The sequence below is a fragment of the Colobus angolensis genome, unplaced genomic scaffold (assembly GCF_000951035.1).
Source record: "Colobus angolensis palliatus isolate OR3802 unplaced genomic scaffold, Cang.pa_1.0 Scaffold41, whole genome shotgun sequence".
In the NCBI taxonomy this organism is placed as follows: Eukaryota; Metazoa; Chordata; class Mammalia; order Primates; family Cercopithecidae; genus Colobus; species Colobus angolensis.
Genome location: NW_012117488.1, coordinates 14,422,702 through 14,439,464, shown reverse-complemented (window position 1 = coordinate 14,439,464; position 16,763 = coordinate 14,422,702). Strand labels below are relative to the sequence as shown.

Below are 16,763 nucleotides of genomic sequence, written 5' to 3'. Positions count from 1 at the left end.
GTAATTTTCCAGGTTTCAATTAAGTTTTTACCAATAAACAAGAGGTGCTTCTTGGAGAGGGCATAGAACAGGCAGCCTCAATGATCCCCATCCTCACAAATTCACCCCCAGGAATAGACTAAGGCAGCAAAAGGTTCTTGTTGCCACAGAGGATAAAGGATGGTTTTTACATACAGTGCCTCTAGTATCCCACAAATTTGTGGGGGCCCGCCAGTCACACACCTATTAAGCTGTGACACTAGGCAGGCCCTCCTGGGATTGGACTTTCCCAGGACTAACCAGGCAGCAAGGTTGAGACAACAAAAGCACCTTATAAATAGGACTCATTGGCCAGGCACAGTGGTGCATGCCTGTAATTCCAGCTACTCAGGAGGCTGATGCAAGAGAATCACTTGAATTCGGGAGGCGGAGTTTGCAGTGGGTCAAGATCATGCCACTGCATTCCAGCCTGGGTGACAGAGCGAGACTCTATCTTAAAACACACAAAAAACTGCAGGGCCAGCTGGCACATGTACTTCTGGTGGTTCTAGGTCCATGTTCTACCCTATGGCACCCCTCTTTATGACAGATCCATAACAAAATAGAATGGAAAAGACTCTGAGAGAAAAAGGATCAGACAATATGAATATTCATGCCTAAAAGTACACCAGAATCGCTACTTAACCCAAGACTAGTCACACAAATCCTTTTCTCCAGTTAATCAAGATTTTAGGAAAGGGGAAAGAGACAAACAGTGATTTCTGCTGTCTGCTTGATTGGATTTCACGGAGAGAGGCCGGGAGGCTGGCTGGTAGGAATTTCTTACCCTTCTGATGCTTTGACAGGTCCTGGGTTCCCTCGACTGTGGCTTCCAGAAAAGTAGAGCAGCTTTAGTATCCTGTCTGTGACGCCAACACTATAGGGGCCAAGGGAAACTTCACGAAGATTTGCTGAACATCAACAGACGAAGGCAGATTATTAAGAGACAAAGCATGCAAATCTATTAACACGCACAGGGGAAAATCACGGAGCGATTACCCCAGCTTCCCAGTAGAGCACAGAAGCTTTTCTGCCTTTTTTTTCTTTTTTGAGACGGAGTCTCGCTCCGTTGCCCAGGCTAGAGTGCAGTGGCGCCATCTTGGCTCACTGCAACCTCTATCTCCCAGGTTCAAGTGATTCTCGTGCCTCAGCCTCCAGAGTAGCTGGGATTACCCCACCACCACACCCTACTAATTTTTTGTATTTTTATTAGATATGGGATTTGGCCATGTTGGCCAGGCTGGTCTTGAACTCCTGACCTTAAGTGATCCACCCACCTGGGCCTCCCAAAGTGTTGGGATTACAGGTGTGAGCCACTGGGCCCAGACTTTTCTACCATTTTGAGATTACAGAAAGAATGGGGCCTCAGAGCATGGCCTCAGAAAGGTTATGGTGGTAAGTCAGGTGATGGTGGCAAAATAGATTATGGATGGGAGAGAAGAGGATGCCTGGCTAGCAAAGGTGGTCCTGTTATGCAGCTGAAACCTCACGGGTAGCAGGCCTCAGAGAGAAGAGGTGGGAAATATTCCTTTCAGATCTTGAGAGATGTCAGACTCTCAGTTCATCTTTCCTAGATCTGGACCAGGGAGGACCTCAGAGAGCCTGGCTGCAGGCATGCAGGTTTGCTTTACAGATGCAAAGTTCCACGCAGAGGACAGCTTTGCAGGGCTGCTTGGCTCTCTGAAGAACTATCTCAAAATATGTCAGCAAAGGATATTTTGGGGTGAAATATTTTGGTTTCCTTCAGTATCTCAGGATCTTTGGAGCTTAAAATCAAGTTATCTGACCAGACCTATGATCTGATTTCTTTTGAGATCTTAGAAGAAAACTTAGAATGAAAAAACAAGAACAGGCTATGGGAATGTGGGAAAATGAGAGGCTGGAGTTGGATGTTTTGATCCTCAGAATCCTCATTCAACAAATAAGGAGTAAAATACTGTATATATAGTGTATGTCTCTATATACAGATATATAGAGATACACAGAGTTGCCAGATTAGTGTATTTGGGACATTCTTAGGTTAAAAAATTATTTTTTTAATCTGAAATTTAAATATTACTGGGTGTCCTGTATTTTTATTTGGTAAACCTGTCAGCCTTAGTAATTTTAAGCGAAAATTAAATATAATGTTTGCTAAAAAAAATAGACTCTATTAATAAATTTCAATCATTTCCCCCAAAACCTTCCTAGGAGAAATTATTCTGTTTTAAAAGAGGGCGAAGGTGTACTAAAATTTGCTAACTGACCTCTAGAGGGAGCCAAATTGATAAAGAAACCGAAATGACATCCTAAATCCAGTGAATTTCTCTCTTTCTTTTATTTCTTTAATTTTTTTTATTTTTTGAGATGGAGTCTTGCTCTGTTGTGCAGTGGCGTAATCTCGGCTCACTGCAACCTCCACCTCCCAGGTTCAAGCGATTTTTCTGCCTCAGCTTCCCGAGTAGCTAGGATTACAGGCTTGTGCTACTACCCCTGGCTAATTTTTTCTGTTTTTAGTAGTGACTTTTAATATTTTTAGTAGACACAGGGTTTCGCCATGTTCGCCAGGCTGGTCTTGAACTCCTGACCTCAAGTGATCCGCCTGCTTCGACCTCCCAAAGCACTGGGATTACAGGTTTGAGCCACCGTACTCAGTCTGGATTTGCCTTAAATCATGATCCCAAAATGAGCCCTATATGAGATGTAATCACTTCTCTAAAAGAAATGTTTCTTACTTCCTTAAAACAACATAACACATTTAATGCTTTTTAAAAAGTAACAATGCGTGCTCTTCAAGGAAAGAATCCTTTGCCTTAAACCTTTCCATGTGCTGGGGAGGCCAGATGGGGGTAGGAGTGGAGCGTCGGGTGCAGGCTCACAGGAGCCACCTGAATAACGAATTCTGACACTGATTATGTAATGCGTTGAACTTAAAATTATAAACATGAATGTAATTCCAAAGGTGGTTACTGAGTCTTTGAGAAAAACACCAGGCAAGTTGTAGGAAATCTCCAAAATCTGTCCTCTTGATCCATCAGACATCTCCCCATGGGACATCCTCCCCACCCAGCATTCTTTGGCTACAGGAGAAAAGTTCTCTTCTCAGACGTGGAAGGGAAAGGCTCTTCCTGTTTTCCTTTCTGCTTCCATGAACTCCCTTGCACTCTGGTTTGAAGTAAATTGCTGTTTTCCTTTAAATTTTTTTCAAAGGATCATCCATTGCTTAAAAATAATGCCATTAGGCTGGGCATGGTGGCTCACGCCTGCAATCCCAGCACTTTGGGAGGCCGAGGTGGGCAGATCATGTGGTCAGGAGATCGAGACCATCTTGGTCAAGATGGTGAAACCCCATCTCTACTAAAAATACCAAAATTAGCTGGGTGTGGTGGCACATGCCTGTAATCCCAGCTACTTGGGAGGCTGAGGCAGGAGAATCGCTTGAACCAGGGAGGTGGAGGTTGCAGTGGGCCGAGATTGCGCCACTGCACTCTAGCCTGGCGACAGAGTGAGACTCTGTCTCAAACAACAACAAAAAAATAAGGCCATTATAACAATCTATGACCCAGCCAAGTTTGTCTCAAAACATGAAGAGGGAGAGGCCAGGCACAGTGGCTCACACCTGTAATCCCAGCACTTTGGGAGGCAGAGGTGGGTGGATCACTTGAGGCCAGGAGTTTGAGACCAGCCTGGTCAACATGATGAAACCCTGTCTCTAGTAAAAATACAAAAATTATCTGGGCGTGGTGGTGTGCACCTTTAATCTCAGCTACTCAGGAGGCTGAGGCAGGAGAATTGCTTGAACCTGGGGGGCGGAGGTTGCAGTGAGCCGAGACCATGCCACTGTACTTCAGCCTGGGCAACAGAGTAAGAGTCTGTCTCAAAAAAAAAAAAAAAAAAAAAAGCATTTGGGGCCTAGTGTGGTGGTTCATACGTGTAGTCCCAGCATTTTGGGAGGCCAAGGCAGGAGGCAAGAGGCCACAAGTTCAACATCAGGCTGTGCAATATGTCTACAAAAAGTTAACACATTAGCTGGGCATGGTGTTTCATGCTGGTAGTCCCAGCTACTCAGGAGGCTGAGGCAGGAGGATCACTTGAGCCCAAGAGTTGGGGGCTGCAGTGAACTATGATTGCACTGCTGCACCCCAGCCTGGGTGACAGAGACCCTATTTCACTAAAAAAAAAAAAAAACTTTTAATTAATTATTTAATTCAAATAAAGAGGGAACACTTGGAATTTAGAAAACCCTATCTCTTCAAAAGCCTATTTTGCAAAATCAAACATTTACTCTTTCTCTTTGCCTTTTTTTTCTTTTTTTTTTAAACGGAGTCTCACTCTGTCTCCCAGGCTGGAGTGCAGTGGCCCGATCTTATGCCTTAGCCTCCTGAGTAGCTGGGACTACAGGTGTGCGCCACCATGCCAGGCTAATTTTTTTGTGTTTAGTAGGGATGGAGTTTTACCATGTTGACCAGGCTGATCTTGAACTCCCGACCTCAGGTGATCCACTTGCCTCGGCCTCCCAAAGTGTTGGGATTACAGGCATGAGCCACTGTGCCTGGCCTTACCTTCTTGACACAAAAATTATAATCCTGCCTGAAGCAGATGCATGATGCCAACAGAATAGGGAAAGGTCATATATGTATTGGGGGATCCAAGCACATTATATATTTAATATCCCAATAATATCCCTTACAATGTTATTTAGTGTCATAGCCAATCTGGCTTCATCAAGTACCTTTTTTTTTTTTTTTTAAGAGAGATGGGGTCTTGATGTGTTGTTCAGCCTGTAGTGCAGTGGCTATTCACAGATGTGATCATAGCACACTGCAGATTCTAACTCCTGGGCTGAAAGTGATCCTCCCATCTGAGCCTCCCCAGTAGCTGGGACTATATGCACAAGACCACACTCTGCTAATTTCTTTTCTTTTTTTTTTCTTTTTGAGACAGGGTCTTGCTTTGTCACCCAGGCTGGGGTGCATTGGCTATTCACAGGCATGATCATAGCACATTGCAGCCCCAATCTACCAGGCTCAAGTGATCCACCCATCTCAGTCTCCTGAGTAGCTGGGACTACAGGCACATGCCAGCACACTTGGTTTTTTTTTTTTTTTTTTTTTTTTGTAGAGACGAGGTCCCACTTTGTTGCTCTGGCTGGTTTTGAACTCCTGGGCTTAAGCAGTCCTCCCACCTCAGCCTCCCAAACTGCTAGGATTACAGGTATGAGCCACCACACCCAGCTCCTGCTAATTAAAAAAAATTTTTTTTTTTTTTAGAAACGGGGCTTGGCTATGTTGCCCAGGCTGGTCTCAACCTCCTGGCCTCAAGCAATTCTCCTGCCTCAGCCTCCCAAGTAGCTGGTACCACAAGTGCATGCCACCATGCCTGGCCTCAAGTACCTTCTTATGTCTGATGTTTAGCCAGTAGTTATTAAAATCCAAGCAAAGAAAAATAAACCTCTTGGCACTCACATTCTTGATTAGGATATATGCCATGTCCCTATTATTTGGAGGTCATCCTTTGGGGCCACTCTAACTCTCCATAAACATCAGAAAAAAAAAACAATGGAAAATATTTCTCAGTGCCTGAAGTAACTTTAGTAGAAGATGACTTAGCTGGCAGTCTAACTGATAAACAAATTGTTCTAAAATAACTTTCCGTGTGATCATCTGTTGTTAAAAATTAGGTCATTGCAGGCTGGGAGACATGGCTCACGCCTGTAATCCCAGCACTTTGTGAGGTGGATCACTTGAGGCCAGGAGTTTGAGACCAGCCTGGCCAACAGAGGAAACCCCTTCTCTACTAAAAATACAAAAATTGACCGGGCGCGGTGGCTCACTCCTGTAATCCCAGCACTTTGGGAGGCTGAGGCGGATGGATCACAAGGTCGAGAGGTAGAGACCATTCTGGCTAACACGGTGAAACCCCGTCCCTACTAAAAATACAAAAAAAATTAGCCCGGCATGGTGGTGGGCACCTGTAGTCCCAGCTACTTGGGAGGCTGAGGCAGAAAAATGGTATGAACCTGGGAGGCAGAGCTTGCAGTGAGCCGAGATCACGCCACTGCACTCCAGCCTGGGCGAGGGAGAGCGAGGCTCCGTCTCAAAATTAAAAACAACAACAACAAAAAATTAGCCGGGCATGATGATACGTGCCTGTAATCCCAGCTACTCAGGAGGCTGGGACATGAGAATCACTTGAACCTGGGAGGCAGAGGCTGCAGTGAGCCGAGACTGTGTCACCGCACACCAGCCTGGGTTACAGAGCCAGACTCTGTCTCAAAACAAACAACAACAAAACCACATCCAAAAGAGATTAGAGATAGATCAATTTTTAAAATGTATTTGTTATTGTTTAGAGACAGTCTTGCTCTGTCACCCAGGCTGGAGTGCAGTGACATGATCATAGCTTACTGCAGCCTCCAACTCCTGGGCTCAAGCAACCTTCCTGCCTTAGCCTCTCAAAGCACTGGGATTACAGCTGTGAGCCACCATGCCTGGCCTGATTTAAAACATTGTAATCATTATGCTGTTTTATAATTAAGATATTTAAACTTCAGATATATTCGTCATTGAAATGGGTCAAGTTGCAGATTTTCTGGGAGATACATTTATTTTATGAAAACCAATAACCTGAAATGATGCACTTGATTGTGTGGACAGCAAAGCTATGTCTGCTATCATATACTATATACTAGGACACAAGTTCTATGAAAGCCAGAACTTTGTTTTGTTCAGCCCCTCATTCCTGCTGCCAAGAACAGAGTCTGATGTGTAATAAACACAAAAGAAATGTTTTTTGAATGAATTAATGTATGCTAACTCCTTTTCCAATGTTTTTTGAATGAATTAATGTATGCTAACTCCTTTTCCAAAATTTATGTTTAATTGTGGCAATATACACATAGCATAAAATTTAACATCTTACAATGTAATGTCTCTTTTTGTTGTTTTTTCATTTGTTTGATTGTTTTTTGAGACAAGGTCTCACTCTGTCATTCAAGCTGGAGTGCAGTGGGGCAATCTCAGCTCACCACAGCCTCCACTTCCCAAGTCCAAGTGATCTTCCCACCTCAGCCCCCTAAGTAGCTGGGATTTCAGGCACATGCCACCACGCCCGGCTAATTTTTGTATTTTTAGTAGAGACAGGGTTTTGCCATGTTGGCCAGGCTGGTCTTGAACTCCTGAGATCAAGCAATCCACCTGCCTTGACCTCCCAAAGTGCTGGGATTACAGTTGTGAGCTGCCGCGCCCAGCCAACATCTTAACCATTTTTAAGTGTACAGTTTAGTTTATCTTGCAATACTGAATCTCTATACCCATTAAACAACAATGCCCCACTTTTCCTCCCTTCAGTCCTTGGAAACCACCTTCTACTTTCTATCTCTGTGAAGACAAGAGAACTCAAGGTACCTCATATCAGTGTAATTACACAGTATGTGTCCTTTTGTGACTGGCTTATTTCACTTAGCATAGTGTTCTCAAGGGTCATCTATGTGGCATGTCAGAATTTCCTTCCTTTTTAAGGCTGAGTAATATTCCACTGCATGGATATACCACCTTTTCTTTATTCATTTGGCCATTGATGGACACGTGGGCTGTGTCCATCTTTTGGCTATTGTGAATCATATTGGTATGAAAATGGATGTTCAAATATTGAAGACCTTCCTTTCAATTTTTCAGGGTGGGGGGGGTTTATATCCAGTGACATTGCTGAATCATGTGGTAATTCCATTTTTAACTTTTTGAAGACCCGCCATACTGTTTTGCATAATGGCTGCACCATTTTACATTTTTCCCCACCGTCCACGAGCATGTTTCTAACTCCTAAGTTTGGTGATCTGGTTTCCAGGTATGGTGCCAAGGAGCATCAGTACATTAGGAGGTGTTTAGCAAGTAAAACAACAGGACAAAGTATCATCTGGCAATTTACTGAGTCTTGTCTACTGAGAGACAAGAATTCCAAGAAGCAGAGTTAGTACTAGATTATTACAATATTCAATCACAAGGCTTTCAGTGGTGTTTTGGAAATGCCATGAAAAAAGTTATGTTGATTTTTCATTGTACAAGGAGGCAGGCATCTATCTATTTCAGAAAGACATCCATTGATTCTCAATTATGTAAGTATTGTCATACCTAATTTTGTTGTTTAAAAAACCAAGACTTCCATCAAATATGGTGAAATTTTCAGCCAGGCACAGTGGCTCAAGCTTGTAATCCCAGCACTTTGGAAGGGTGAGGCAGGTGGATCATGAGGTCAGGCGTTCAATACCGGCCTGGCCAACATAGTGACACCCCATCTTTACTAAAAAAAAATACAAAAAGTTAGCCAGGCATGGTGGCGGGTGCCTGTAATCCCAGCTACTTAGGAGGCTGAGGCAGGAGAGTGGCTTGAACCTTGGAGGCGGAAGTTGCAGTGAGCCGAGATCACGCCACTGCACTCCAGCCCGGGTGACAGCACGAGGCTCCGTCTCAAAAAAAAAAAAGTGAAATTTTCAAAGGACTGGTGGTCATTTTCATTTATCCAGAAATGTCATTTAGAGGGGATGTATCCCCTCCCTATGATGCCCCATTAGTGGGATGTTACTGCTTCCATATACAATAATGAATTATATGGATACCCCCTTGCATTAGTTCATTTTTGAACTGAAAGTGAGAGCCAGAGGAGCACGAGCCAGAGAGGGGAGTTGCCACACACTTTAAAACAACCCGATCTTGCGAAAACTAGCACCAAAGGGCTGGTGGTAAGCCATTCTGCCCCATGATCCAATCGCCTCTACCGGCCCCACCGCCAGCACTGGTGATTACAGTTTGACATGAAATCTGGGCGGGGACACAGATCCAAACCATTTCACCTCCCAAATATAAAAGGCGATAGTATAAGGACAAATACTAAGCTAAAATGATATTTTTAGTTCATGGTGTTTGTGGCATTGTGAAATGTTTATTGATTAAGAAAAGAGGGAATCTGGCCAGGCACAGTGGCTCATGCCTGTAATCCTAGCACTTTGGGAGGCCGAGGTGGGTGGATCACCTGAGGTCAAGAGTTCGAGACCAGCCTGGCCAACATGGTGAAATCCCGTCTATACTAAAAATACAAAAATTAGCTGGGCATGGTAGCACACGCCTGTGATCTCAGCTACTCGGGAGGCTGAGGCAGGAGAATCTCTTGAACTCAGGAGGCGGAGGTTGCCATGAGCTGAGAATGCACCACTGCACTCCAACCTGGGTGACAGAACCATCTAAAAAAGAAAAAAAGAAAAAAAAAAAAGAAAAAAGGAATCTATTTAGCCAGAAAAAACCTTGGGAAGTAAGTTGATCTTTAGACATGTGTGAAATAAGATACTTGAGGTTGAGGATAAAAATCAGGATTTTCAGGGTATTCTAGGTTTCCTGAACCTGTGTCCTTTTTCCTTTCAACTCATCTTTCATCAACCCAAATTTACAGGCCAAACCACTGAAGAATGACAAGTCTCACCTCTAATTATCATGGGGGTTAGAGCGGGGAGGAGATGGTGCACTGTGCCCAGAGCACTAGGAACTCGAAGGAAGTTAGGGAAGACCCAGGCCCTGAGGAGGGCCATGACCTAGTGATGACACACAAGGGGCATTATTACAGTGCACACGGGGTGCCCCTGGGAGGGATGGGTGGGTGGGAGTCAGGAGAGATGTGAGCCTCATACCAGGAAGACCACACTGAGGCCACCAGGTTGAGAGCCACCTGGCTGGGGGGCTTGTCCAGGGACAGCACGGGCAGAGGCATGGAGGTGAGCTCTGTGCAACAGGAGCCAGGCCTGAGAATGCTCGGGGATGAGGGGAACTGGGGAGTCAGGAGTCATGTTTGTGAAAAGCTTGCTCGGTGGGTGCACTAGCAGAGACTGCAGCCAGGAGACTTGGGAGGTCAGAGAACAGGGCACGATCTAGAGAAGGTGTGGAAATTGAGAATAGGGCCACGCACAGTGGCTCATGCACGTAATCCCAGCACGTTAGGAGACTGAGGTGGGAGGATCACTGGAGCCCAGCAGTTCAAGACCAACATAGTGAGACCCTGTGTCTACAAAAAATTTAAAAATTAGCCAGGCATGGTGGTGCACACCTGTAGTCCCAGCTACTTGGGGAGGCTGAGGTGGGAGGATCACTTGAGCCCAGGAGTTTGAGGCTGCAGTGAGCTAGGATCGCACCACTGCACTCCAGCCTGGGTGACAGAGTGAGACCTTGTCTCAAAATAAATAAATAAATAAATAAATAAATAAATAAAAAGAAAAGAAAAGAAAAATAAAGAAAGAAAGTGAGAATAAACAAGTGGTGAATAATCTGAATGGCAGGGCCATCAGAAGGGGTGTAGGAACTGTCACAAACAGCAAGGCTGTTATTTCACCATCACTTTATGTGCCACACTCTGGATTCCTTGGAAAAGCAAGGGGCTTGCTCTTCTAGGCTCACAGCCAGAAAATCGGGCAGTGAACCCAAGTCTCCTCCAGTCACATCGACATCAAGAGCTGAACTAGGACTAGAAGTCATCGCCCCAGAGCTTTTTGCTACCAGGTAAGCCTTGACCCTGTCATTTCCCAGTGCTAAAAAATATTTCCCTTCCTAGAAAAACCTTTTGTTTCTAATAAATGCTTTGTGTTTTAACAGGCAATGGGTTGTGGGGACTGGCAGTGGAGGAACATACCCATTGAAAATCAGACTAGAGACCGGGCACGGTGGCTCACGCCTGTAATCCCAGCACTTTGGGAGGCCGAGGTGGGCGGATCACCTGAGGTCAGGAGTTCAAGACCAGCCTGGTTAACATGGCGAAACCCCATCTCTACCAAAAATACAAAAAAATTAGCCAGGCATGGTGGTGCATGCCTGTAATCCCAGCTACTTGGGAGGCTGAGGCAGGAGAATTGTTTGAATCTGGGAGGTGGAGGTTGCAGTGAGCTGAGATCATCATTCCATTGCACTCCAGCCTGGGCAACAAGAGTGAAACTCCCTCTCAAAAAAAAAAAGAAAAGTAAAGAAAATCAGACTAGGGCTGGGTGCAGTGTGGCTCAAACCTGTAATCCCAGCACTCCAGGAGGCCAAGGCCAGAGGATCACTTAAGCCCAGGAGGCTGATGCTGCAGTGAGCCGTGATCATGCCACCACCCTCCAGCCTGAGCAACACGGTGAGACGTTGTCTCTAAAAAAGGAAAAGAAAATCAAACTAACACTTTGGTTTCCTCAGCAATGTTTGCTTAGGAAGTGGCCTGAATTTTACACTTTTTAAAAGTCTTTTTTAGTGACACTAGGTTTGTTTTGTTTGGTTCAGTGATACAGTCTCACTCTGTTGCCCAGACTAGAGTGCAGAGTGGCATGATCTAGGCTCACTGCAACCTCCACCTCCCAGGCTCAAGCGATTCTCCCACTACCTCAGCCCCAACAGGCACATGCCACCACTCCTGGCTAATCTTTTTTTAAATTTTAGTAAAGATAAGGGGGGCAGGTCTTACCATGTTGCCCAGGCTGTCCTCAAACTCCTGAACTCAAGCGATCTACCTATTTCGGCCTCCCAGACTGCTGAGGTTACAGGTGTGAAGCACTGCTCCCTGCCAACACTAGGTTTTTGATGTCTTATATTGAGACTAATATTGAGTTGTAGGGGTTTTATATTAATATTAACCACTAAGCATGGGCTGGACTAATTATTTTGGCCTAACATGATGGTATTCATCTATTTTGCAAGCAACGAAGCAAGGGCTTTTTTGTGTATGTATGAAACTTCAGTGGAGATTTCAGAAAATCACTAAATTTAAGACTGTGTCAATTGTTTATGTTGTTTAAGACTTTAAAAAAATAACTAGAATGATAGAGAATGAGTCTTGGTCACATTTTATTCTTCAACTGCAAGTTGACTTATTTGGTATTGGAATCTTTAAACCTGAAAGCAAGAAAATTGCTTCTAGTTAGTTACAAACAAAATAGCCCAAGGCACTGCTATATTCTAGAATGTTCTGCAGAAAGTGTGGTTTAGGATTTATAACGATGAAGAGAATAGCAAGATAGAATGGCTGACCTCTTCCCGCCTCACCTTGTACAGTAGGGAGTCCTTGCAGACAAAACAAGTTTGCAGCTTTGAAAAAGATCTGGGATCTAAAGTGAAGGACAGGCTGGGCGTGGTGGCTCACATCTGTAATCCCAGCACTTTAGGAGGCTGAGGGAGGCAGACTGCTTGAGGTCAGGAGTTCTAGACCAGCCTGGCCAACATGGTGAAACCTCGTCTCTACTTAAAATACAAAAATTAGCTGGGTATGGTGGCGGGCGCCTGTAATCCCAGCTACCCGGGAGGCTGAGGCAGGAGAATTGCTTGAACCCAGAGGGCAGATGTTGCAGTGAGTCAAGATCATACCACTGCACTTGAGCCTGGATAATAGAATGAGACTCCATATCAATAAATAAATACATAAATAAATAATAAAGTGAAGAACAGAATGAAGCCATGAAAATCAGGAGTCATGAGGGCATTTTTCTCAAAATACTGTGGTCCATGTATCCTCACAGTCAGAATCTTCTGAGATGTTTATTATAAATACATATCCCTGGGTCTCATTCTAGAACTGCCCGGTGAAAATCTTTGGAAGAGGAGTTTGAGAACCTGTTAAGCTCTCCAGGTAATTTTGTGCATGTTCAGGGTGAGGACTGCTGCATCTGAAGAGGTAAGCCCAGAATGCTGTTAAGGTCAATTCTGCCTAGTAGAGCCTCTTCCGGACACGCTGCCATTTCCATGACCACTTGATGAGAAGTACTGCACTTAGCTTTTTCACACTTCTCAAAGTAACAGATTTATGTGTATTCATAAGGTTCCTTTTCAGTAAGTGAAAATGCATCTGGGAAGATTTGGGGCTTTCATTCATATTCACATCTAACACCTGATTGAGACAATTGCTCTGATCTTGGGAGGATGTTCAACTTCAGGCAATGTTTTCTCAAAATCGAGTATTGATTGATGGACGGATTTTTGAGGTGAACATCAGCTCAAGATTTTATTAAAATATGGAACTCTTCATGAATTTACATGTCATCCTTGCCCAGGGGCCATGCTAATCTTCGCTGTATCGTTCCCATTCAAATTTGAATATTTAACTGGACGGTTATAAAGAAAAATAAATGTCCACCTTAGAATTGTGACTTGAGACTATTTTTTGGCCAGGTGCAGTAGCTCACACCTGAAATCCCAGCACTTTGGGAGGTGGAGGCAGGAAGGTGGCTTTAGTTGGGGAGTTTGAGAGCAGCCCTGGCAATATAGTGAAACCACGTCTTGACAAAAATAAATAAAGGCTATTTTTAATATAATGTTACATACATACGAGCAAACATAATATTAAATTCCTTTGTGTTATTGGTGTCTGAATCCAATACAAGACGTACAAATGAAATACAAACAAAACTATAAAATTAATAAAAATTAAAATTGGCAGCACCAATGAGACAGATGGTGGTGTTTGCTGAAACTAAATTGCTCATGTTAGGTTTATAGTAGTAGAAAGATGTAGCTACAGGCCCACTTTTATTTTTAATTAAAGTAACATGACTGCAGATAAGGTTTTGTTTGCTAAATTGGAATAATTAGACTTCATACTTAACCAAACTTTCCCTGGCAAGCAATGCTTCAGTGTCACTTTTTTTTTTTTTTTGAGATGGGATCTTACTCTGTCATGCAGGCTGGAAGACAGTAGTACAATCACAGCTCACTGCAGCCTTGATCTCATGGGCTTAAGAGATCCTCCTGCCTCAGCCTCTCGAGTAGCTGTGACTACAGGCACGAGCCACCACTCCTGGTTAATTTTTGTATTTTTTGTAGAGATGGAGTTTCATTATGTTGCCCAGGCTGGTCTCGAACCCCTGGGTGCAAGTGTTCTGCCTGCTTCGGTGGTCCAAACTGCTGGGATTACAGGCGTGAGCCACTGTGCCCAGCCTTCAACACAACTTTTTTTTTTTTTTTTTTTTTTGAGACGGAGTCTCGCTGTGTCACCCAGGCTGGAGTGCAGTGGCGGGATCTCAGCTCACTGCAAGCTCCGCCTCCCGGGTTTTACGCCATTCTCCTGCCTCAGCCTCCCGGGTAGCTGGGACTACAGGCGCCCGCCACCTCGCCTGGCTAGTTTTTTTTTGTATTTTTTAGTAGAGACGGGGTTTCACCGTCAACACAACTTTTAATGACATTTTCCTGCAACTTTCAGACACCTACAGCCCTCTAGACGAGGGGTTTTCTATTTTCTGCAAAGAAAAGCCCCTTGTAGGCTAACAGGCAAATTGAGGTATTATATAGGTACTTATAAAACAAGGAAATGTCTTTTTCACACAAATAAGATACTGCTGGACACTGATACCAATCATAGCATAAGATTTTAATTGTCTATATTCAACGCTTGAGGGCATTTATAGGATTTTATTATATTCTTTCTTTGATATTTGCCTTTTAACACATTACTACACCGAAGATTAATCATTTCCCCTCAAAGGTTGCGTAGAGGCTCCTCAACAGCACAGTTAAATGGGTTTTGAAATATGAGAATATCCTGGCCGGGCGCAGTGGCTCACGCCTGTAATCCCAGCACTTTGGGAGGCTGAGGTGGGCGGATCACGAGATCAGAAGATTGACACCATCCTGGCTAACATGGTGAAACTCCGTCTCTACTGAAAATACAAAAAATTAGCTGGGCGTGGTGGCGGGTGCCTGTAGTCCCAGCTACTCTGGAGGCTGAGGCAGGAGAATGGCGTGAACCCAGGAGGCGGAGCTTGCAGTGAGCCGAGATCGCGCCACTGCGCTCCAGCCTGGCGACAGAACGAGACTCCGTCTCAAAAAAAAAAAAAAGAAAGAAATATGAGAATATCTTTTGCAGTTGCACTGAGGTATGAAAAATATTGCTGGAACAGTTTTGGAAAATATATTCTCTGCAAATTTGTATGGGATGGAGATCTTGCTTCTTCTAATTTTTGACAGCAGAGGGAGTAAATAAAGCGGCTTCATATTGCTTATGGTTCCAACCACATCGTTGTCATCCAAATGATTTTATTGAATAGAAGTTTTCTATACAACCTCTGTTTCATCTTGTAGTTTTAGGCTTAATTCACTAAGAAACATTACCAAGTCTGCCGCAGAAGCTACTTTTCAAAGCCATTCAGAATTGTAATGGTCACAGAAAGTCCTCATTTAGAAAAATTTGAATCTTAACTATGAGGTTAAAGAAAAAATCCGTACAATTTTACCACTGCAAAACCATCGAACTGCTGTGTGATAGGGCAAATGAGGATATTTGCTTCTATTTATGACAAAAATTCACGGGACTGGACATTATTAAGTCCTTGAGAACAAATGAAGTTCACTGTTGACACCATTGGTTGAATAACACGATAGTCAAATATTTTTCACATATGTACCTGCTGATACTAGTACAATGAATACAAAGAAGTCTTCCAACACCTCGAATTTAAAAAAGAAAACTTTGTAAATTTGTTAAACCAGGCCTTTATCTTCTCCACGTAGTTTTTTTGGGGGATAGGATCTCACTCTGTCATCTAGGCTGGAGTGCAGTTGTGCTATCACAGCTCACTACAGCATCCAGCTCCTGGGCTCAAGCAAGCCTCCCACCCTAGCCTCATGTGTAGCTGTGGCTACAGACATGCACCAGCATCCTCACTAATTTTTGTATGTTTTGTAGAGATGGGGGGGTCTCTCTCTGTTGCCTAGGCTGGTCTTGAACTCCTGACTTTAAGCCATCCTCCCGCCTTGGCCTCCTAATTGGGAGATCCCTAATTGGGATTACAGGCGTGAACCACCATAAAATGGATAGTGATTTTTATAACTATCCATTTTAACACATCTTAGTAGATTCCCCACAAGGTTGTACTGAATTGGTGTTTTCTTGAGTGCTCTAAAAATATTCTCAATTATATTTGTTCCATGTAGACGATTCATAGAGGCTAACATTCAGTGACTTCAGACCAGGCATTGACTCCTTGAATGAACAGCAACTGAATAGTGTTGGAAATATCTGTTGAGTGATTAGAAGCCAAGGAAAATCACTCAAAATAATTTGCGTTGTTTTAAAATTGGCTATTGATGTTGCTCTCAATATCCTCAACTGTTTAAGTGACTGTTTTTTACCCAAAAGTGAATAGTCTTAAACCAGTTTATTTTCTCTGGACACATTTCTTTGGCTTCTGGAATTAAATATGATTTAATTAATTCACTATCAGTAAATGTGCTTGCCTAACAAATGAGCTATTTGGAAATTTATTTTGGTTGCAGCTTTATTTTTATTTTCTGTTTTAGTGAAAAAAATGATGCTGTAATGAGATATTCTTTCTGAAATTTCCTGATTTTTCTGGCCGGTTGCTTTCCTGTGAGTTGAGAATGCTGTGAAGAATGCTTAGGCTGGTAATGCTGACCTACCATATGGTACTTTTTTCTTTAGCGCATAATTCCTTGTCATCTAATTTGATGATAAAATAATTAGGCTGGGTGCAGTGACTCATGCCTGCAGTCTCAGCACTTTGGGAGGCCAGTGGATTGCTTGAGCTCAAGAGTTCAAGACCAACCTGGACAACATGGCAAGACCCTGTCTCTACAAAAGAAAAAAAACAAAAATTAGCCAGACATGGTGGCCTGTGCCTGTAGTCCCAGCTACTTGGGAGGTTGATGTGGGAGGATCGCCTGAGCCCCCAGGGAGGTTAAGGCTGCAGTGAGCTGTGATTATGCCACTGCACTCCAGCCTGGGTGAAAGAGTGAGACACTGTCTCAAAAAAAAAA

The 16,763-nt window shown here is 43.6% G+C and overlaps 1 protein-coding gene across 1 annotated transcript in view; it reads left to right on the top strand.

The window, feature by feature from the left end:
- Nucleotides 1-9,607: 9,607 nt before the first annotated feature.
- The window catches only part of CCNY (cyclin Y), a 319,561-nt gene continuing 312,405 nt past the window's right edge, over nucleotides 9,608-16,763 (top strand). Inside the window, exons 1-3 of the mRNA XM_011956158.1 lie at nucleotides 9,608-9,757; nucleotides 10,428-10,535; nucleotides 12,569-12,669. The gene's annotated coding sequence lies outside the window, so the exon portion shown is untranslated. The remainder of the gene's footprint in view (nucleotides 9,758-10,427; nucleotides 10,536-12,568; nucleotides 12,670-16,763) is intronic.